The sequence below is a fragment of the Ammospiza nelsoni genome, chromosome 3, assembly GCF_027579445.1.
Source record: "Ammospiza nelsoni isolate bAmmNel1 chromosome 3, bAmmNel1.pri, whole genome shotgun sequence".
NCBI lineage: Eukaryota > Metazoa > Chordata > Aves > Passeriformes > Passerellidae > Ammospiza > Ammospiza nelsoni.
This window is the reverse complement of record NC_080635.1, coordinates 32,895,558-32,902,671: the sequence shown is the minus strand read 5'-3', so window position 1 is coordinate 32,902,671 and position 7,114 is coordinate 32,895,558. Positions and strand designations below refer to the sequence as shown.

Sequence of the window (7,114 nt, the reverse complement as noted above, 5' to 3'; positions counted from 1 at the left end):
TTTCTAATAATCTCAAATGCAATCTAAACTCGACTTGAATGGCAGCTCAGAAACAGTAACAAGTTACATGGCTGTCCAGATTATCACATTCATTTGAGCTGTTCTTAGGAACATCCTTAGGAACATGAGAAACATCCTGAAGCTAAACCCTCTATTTCTTCAGGGCATCCTATGGAATGAAGGCTAGCTATGAATTATTGCTGCCAGCATATGCACATGTCAGTACCATTCCTCAGCCTTCTGTTGCAGGATCCAAATCCCAACATTTCCTGCTGAGAACTTTTTGGGAACTAGCCTTAACTCTTTTGATAACAGTCACTGTCCTGATATTTCAGGCCTTTCAGTAACTAGAACTAATGCAAGATACTTGATCTGTTGTGTTTTGAATCCTGTAGCTCTTAATATTTGTAGTCCTATACCTGGTTTTGAATTTGGCCAACATGCAGTGAACTGTAACAGCCTGCAGGAAATCAGGAGCTATTTGTTCACATAATTTTTCTTCCTGCTCTTGAAGGCCAACAAAAAAGCCAAACTCACAATCCTGCTTACTTTGGAACCCTTGCACCACCTCAGATATAACTCAGAAACTGGCAACAGTTCAAGTCTTAATTATAAAGTTCATGCCAAAGGTACTACCAGCTAGCATCCCAGGCTGTGGATCTCACATTCAATTGACCAGCAATTCAATTTACCAGTGTGGGTACTATTACTGTAAAGGCAGGAAAGACTATGTTAGGTTCTGCTGAGAAAAGCCCAGACATAGGAATCAGAAAAAACCGGACTGAAATCTTCCACCATTCATCTAGTAAGGGAATCCATAATGCAATGGCAGTCCTGGTACTTTTTGGGCCCAAATTCACTGTTTATATAATAGAATCAGAAGAAAACATTTGGCTTAAAATGTTTAACTTTCTTATTTTCTATAACTGACACTTCTAAAATGGGAAGCTGCTGCAAAATGGACTGCCCATGTTGAAACTCAAGAGAATGAGGAACATCACAGCTGAAAAGACTATAAGAAAAAAGTTTAATAAAGTAGATAGGTGTGGGCCAAATATATTATGAATTTCTTGCAAACGAAGAAGGAATAAAAGCTGAAACATGAAAGTACTAAGTGTCCGATTCATGGTAACTCATGTAATTCTAAGAAAATCTACTTACATCCTACTGAATAAATATTTAAATAAAACCAATATAAAATCTTGATTAATATTACAAAAAAGTGATTCAACCTGTTTATTTATGTCAGAACAAATCTAATCAATGAATTCCAGCTTACAGGCAGCTGGGAATTCACATTTCTTTTTCAGTTTGTAATTTGTTTCATTTAGTTTTTCACTGGTTAACTCATCAACAGCTCATTTCTCAAACACCAGACTTGTTGCTGAGACTTACCTCTTGTAATGTTTTTCACACATGCTCCAGCTTGACAAACTTGGGGAATCTAGGTCAGACACGTTTTATTTGCATATAAATTAAATGAAAATCTGCAAACATCTTTCTTTTCTTTTTATGATTTACCTAAAATGGGTTTGTGCAGTTAAAAATCCACACACTCCAAGTGCAAGTCCAGAACTTACTGTTGCATAAAGTCTCTTGTTTTACATTAAATATATACAAGACACATTATTTTCCCTGTAATTGCAAATAAAATAGCTTTAGGTAAACCTCTATCAGGACAGTGTAGATCCCTTTGGTGTCAGGAAGAACAGTTAGCCTGTGCAAAGCATGTTGGTGGGGGGTGTTAACTGCATTTGCAACATCAGAATAAAATACAGCACCACCATTTTAATTGCTATTGCTGCAAATTGTGTTTATTTTAACTTGGGTATCTAGGTTTCAGAGCCATGGTCACCTCTATTTGTTTTCACATGGTTGAACTAGTCTGTAGGCCCATCAGATAAAAACCAGTGGAAATATTAATTGATTCAAAAATTTCTAATTTCACATACAGAGCAATAGGCTCTGAGCTAACCTTTGCTCTGAATGAAATCTAGGAATTATGATAGAGGGTTCCAAGACAAAGTCAGATTAATGATCTTATCAATCAAAAGAGGAAATCAAACACTAGGAATTTTTAGTAATGTGCCTCTGGCATTGTGTACATCTATGGTATGCCTGGATCTTTAATCCTGTAAGGCATTTCCCTGTTTCCCCCATCTCAGAAACAATGCAATAGCAAGATTTGAAGAAGAGCATCAGGAAAAACACATGGAAGACCTACATATTGGAAATTACTAAATAAAACAATGGTAAAATTATGCCCAGCATGTCAACATTATGTAATTATGTTTCACTTGTGTACAAAAGCTAAGGACATGGAAAGAAAGATGTTTCCAAGCATGAAAGGTGATCTTTTGTGCAGTGGGTATCTGAGCTGTTGAGCTAGATGTTATTTTGGGTCTAAAGATCTGTGTGGAGGAATCCGCTATAGGACGGTTAGCCAATTGCATTTTTAAACGGTTACTACAAAGATACATGTAATCCCTGCGCTGGAAGTGTCTGGAGGGTGTAGAAACACTGTTGAGATGTAACATTTTGGTTGGCCTTGTTCTGCTGCTCCTGAGTTCCCTGCCCTTGGTCTCTGCTGGAGTTAGGCCTAGGTTTGTGTAGGTGCACGGTTTGTGATAACTGGGGAAGGGGCTGAGCCTCATCCCCAATGGGCACAGCTGTGAGCAGCAGGTGAGCAGCATTGGAGGTAAGGGGCCATGGAGTGCCCAGGGGCACTGACCAACCACAAAGGGAACAGAGGGTGCACAGGTGCAATGCAGGAACATGAGGGGTATAAAAGGCTGGGCTAAAAAACAATAAGGACACATGCAGCTTTCTGAAGTGCTGTGCTATTACTCTGCATGGGTTGAAGCCTTCTGAAATTGTATGAGGCTACTCTGTGCATTGTGGCCATCTCAACTGTGACATATGCTGTGACAGGTTTGGTCTAACCTTGTGTTGTTACGTAGTCTCAGAACCAGCTCAGAAAATACCTACCAGTACTACCCATATCTAGGTATATTTTTAGCAAATCTATGGGGCTGTGGAATTAATGATTTTTTTTAAGTGCATTTAAACAATATCACAGAAGAGGTTAGGTAGACACAAATACAGGATGGTTCCTCAGGACTATATAAATGGCATTTCAATTGCTTGCACTTTCTGAGGAGAAAATGATGAGTCTAGTCCATAGAAAATATGCCTTAGGTACCTGAAGTAATTTGAAGGTATCATAAGCTTGTGGCAGATGGTGAGTTAGGGAGAAGAAATGTTCTTATTTATTTTTGTTCACTGGTAGGCTTTTCTGTAGCTCTGTCAATTTAGTAACAGTGTGACTCATATGAAAACTAATGAACATAACCTGTCAACAACCTTCTGGGGTGAGTGAGTACCATAATTTGAAGTCGGCAGATCTCAGAGGTCCATCTTTATCCTCCATTGCCTGGAGCTACAGGCATGGAGTCGCAACTAGAAGCATGGATTAATTTTCATGTTCCCACAGAGAAATGGCACAGGTCATAACTGGGGGGGTTTTGTGGACCTTGCAGGTGAGGTTGTCTTCCTTCAGCTGCACATAACACACCTGCAAAAAAAAGATCCAGTTTTGAGGTGATCTGGACTTCTCCTTTAGGCTAATGACCTAGCACAGGAAGTTGCAAGACAGAGGGCTATAGTCACAAAAATTTTGTTATTATTATTGCAGATATTTTTCATCACCATCCCCTTCCTGACTTCTATTTGGTCTTACTCTCACAGTCCTTTCCAACAGGAAGCTGATAATTTGAAACCCTCTTACTGAGCCTTGGAATTAGCTGCAGTCTGTGGGCCACACAGTGGATATAAGATCCTGTGATGGCAGAGCCTTGGGGCCCCAAACCATGATGTTTCGTGTAAAGCTGGATGCAGCTTGGAGGAAGAACCACAGTGGCCTTTCTGAGAGCTCTGAGCCCCAGGACCTCTTAAATATCCCACTGAGGGGGGAAGCAGCAGGTACTGAAGCAGCTCTTCCAGCTGCTCTTCTGGGCTTCACCTTTACTTTCCAGTGACTGACTCTTATTGTTTGGGATGGAAGGGCCAGCGAGTGAGGTAGAGGGCCACAAATGCTTCTGCAGAAGTGCTCCCTCTGTCTGCCATGGGACAGGACACGAGCAGCCTGAGGGCTGAGCTTTCTTTCCCTGCTAATACACATCAGAGCCATTGTTAGAAGTCTGGTATCTGATAAGCTGAAAACATGGATGGTGTGTTAAAGCCTGTCTCATCTGGAGGGGAAGTTTTGTGACTGGATATGCAAATTGTGCCTAAGGACAAAAACTTAGTTCAAAATTGTTTTGGCTTCCTGTGAACTGTGTAGGGAAGGGAAAGTGCATGTTAAAAACATTGACAAGTCTTAATTACAAAATATAAAAGACTAATACATTTGGCATAAATTGCTTTGGGAAAGCTGAACATCAGTGTATTTTAAATAAGTTGCTACCAACTTCATTTTAACCACATCTTCTTTGTCTAAAATAGCACAAGGATGACCGTACCATATGAAGAAAAACTGTAACGCCAAAGAATATCTACAGCCTTTGGATGAATAGAAGGATTGTCAACAATATTGGAATATGCAAGTAGATTTTGATACATGACCTCACCTGTTATTTAATCCTAAAATATAGAAAGCCATGCCAGACAATAACAAATTTTTGACATGCAAGTTTCTTTAAAAGCAAAAGCAAACATAGAGCTACTTTAAATAGAATTATTACCTCATACATTTTAGTGTTTCATGCATACAGTGCTCTCAGGACCTGAAGAGAACATTAAAATGGCAAAATATCTGGTACCACTGAGTATTGAATGTGTACCATTCTGTACCATTGTGCATTGTCAAGTACCATTGAATATTAAAATATTTTTGGTATATTTTTGTGCAAAGTACAAAACCAAACAACAAAATAAAAGTTTAGAAGCCAAGTGTTTGGTAAGCTTAGACATGATTGATATGAAAATGTGGACTTCAATGTGATTGCTTCAAACATTTGCTCTTGGCGTGGTGGAAAAAGGAAATAATATATGTTTAAACTAAACATGAATTATCATATAGAGAGGTGTGGTTAACTGAGTATACAGAAGCTTGCCTTTTTTTTTTTTCTGATACAAAATCATGACAGATGTAAAAAAAAACCCAACAAAGCATTCATTGAAGGGCCACTTTTCCTTTACCTGAAATGAAAAAAGAATGGGGAAGAACAATGAGGACAGGGGCAGGTGAAGATAGATAGGCAGTGCAAGTAAATGTTGTCCAACAAAATTTTCTTCAGCTTTTTAGCCATCTGAATTTACCAATATATTTATACCAATAAATATATTGGTAAATTCAGCTGGCTAAAAAGTTGAAGAAAATTTGTTCTTCAAGAATTTACTAGTCAGACTTTTTTTTGATGTAAGTGCATGCTCATATTTGTTACAGAAGGAGGACCTGAATGTTAAGGAAACATAATTAATTTTTCCCAATGCCTCCTTTAACATGGAGGCATGTTTCATTATCCATGATTTATTTCAGAAGTGGGACTGGTTTTATGTAATTTTTCTCTTAAATTTTTTTTCATTGTTCAGATAAAAAATAAACTATGTTGATGTTTGGTAGTGCCTGGTCAAGAACTGAATGGGAATAGATTTTTATTTATCTATTGACCCTTCAGGTTTGTCACTTCATTAAGTGCAAGACAGTGCAGAGGAGTTTTTTCTTTTCATTATCTATACTGTACTTTTGTGTTGATATACAAGGGGCTCTTTTTATCATTTGCAAGAGGCACGCTCCATGGGTCTGGATAAAAGGGTGTGATTTCCTGACTGCAGATAGAGATTTTTTCTAAAGTCTAGTGGCAATAAAATTGCAGAAAGGAAAAAGGAGTTACTTGAGTAGTGCATACTTTGCACTTGATCTGAGAATGAATCTGTATTTGTGATGGACAGAAGTTGTGGCTTTCAGCAGTCTAAGGATACAATAGGTGCTCTGGTGTTACAGCTGGAGCACAGTGCCAGATTACTGGAAGAATATCATCTGAGTATCAGGTACTTGGAGAGCACATGCTCCACTAGATGGAAATAAATTTACCTGTCATGATCCATTATTTTGATGCTGAAAGTAATCTGTCAGCTTTATCTGCTTTTCAACTCTCCTTCCTCTCTCATTTTTCTTCTTTTGCCACTTCACCTATTTCTGTCTTCTATTTTCTGACTTTTTTTCTCTGTATGCCTGGTGTTACACATCACCTTGTGCTTAGCATGTGAGGAATGAGTATAACTTGTGCCCAGCATTAACATTTTTCCTTACTTTAGCTTGGATAATCATTGCTATTGGCCACATCTCATTCAGATTCCCTTATGTGAACTGGGGGTCTTATTAACCATTGGAGCAACTGTTCTCCCTGTAATGTTATAAACTAAATTCCATTTCCAGGTTCCCAAGAAGTCTTTTATTGTATGTGGACTTTAGAACTGAAGTAATTTGAAATATTTATGCTTTAAGGCGTACAGTAGGAGGAATGTAAGTGGGATGTTGCATGTTTTTATGGTGGTTATTCCAAGCATAAATTGGTGGTCTAAGGATTAACAGAGGGAAGAATGGGAGAAAAATACAGAAGCAGCAGACCAAAGTGGAGAGGACAGAAAACAAAAATAACTGGGAAATTATTAAAAAGGTATTTTGTCTAAGGAGAAAGTGAGAGAAGTAATTTCCTCTGCTTTGTATGTTCAACATTTAGGTGTCTAACTTGATCCTCTGTAAATAAGCTTGATGCTCAGAGGGTTAGACAGTCTCTTAACATCTAATATTTTTAAAGTGTTTGAATTTGGGTGGCCGAGAAACTCAGAAGAAAATAAATGAGTTATTTGAAAACACTAGAATCTTTATTTTGAAACTGAGAAAAGCAGTACTAGTAGTCCATGCTAATGAAAAATACTGGCCATGCATGTAATTTTTCTCCAACTTAATCCATGATGTAACAGGTCCATTAAAAAAATTGTCACAGGTTCAAACCAGGCTTGGGTTATTGCCATTGCTTCCAGTCAAACCATAGAGATAGGCACTGTAATGAATTGAGCACTGATACATTCCTTGTGCTACAGTAAAGAA

General features: G+C 38.1%; 1 long non-coding RNA gene across 1 annotated transcript; it reads left to right on the top strand.

The window, feature by feature from the left end:
- The first annotated feature begins 2,821 nt into the window (after positions 1-2,821).
- LOC132071634 (uncharacterized) lies at positions 2,822-5,464 on the top strand. Its single transcript, XR_009418158.1, has 3 exons — positions 2,822-2,931; positions 3,748-3,981; positions 4,504-5,464. It is a non-coding gene; the product is annotated as an uncharacterized LOC132071634 (long non-coding RNA).
- The last annotated feature ends 1,650 nt before the right edge of the window (positions 5,465-7,114 follow it).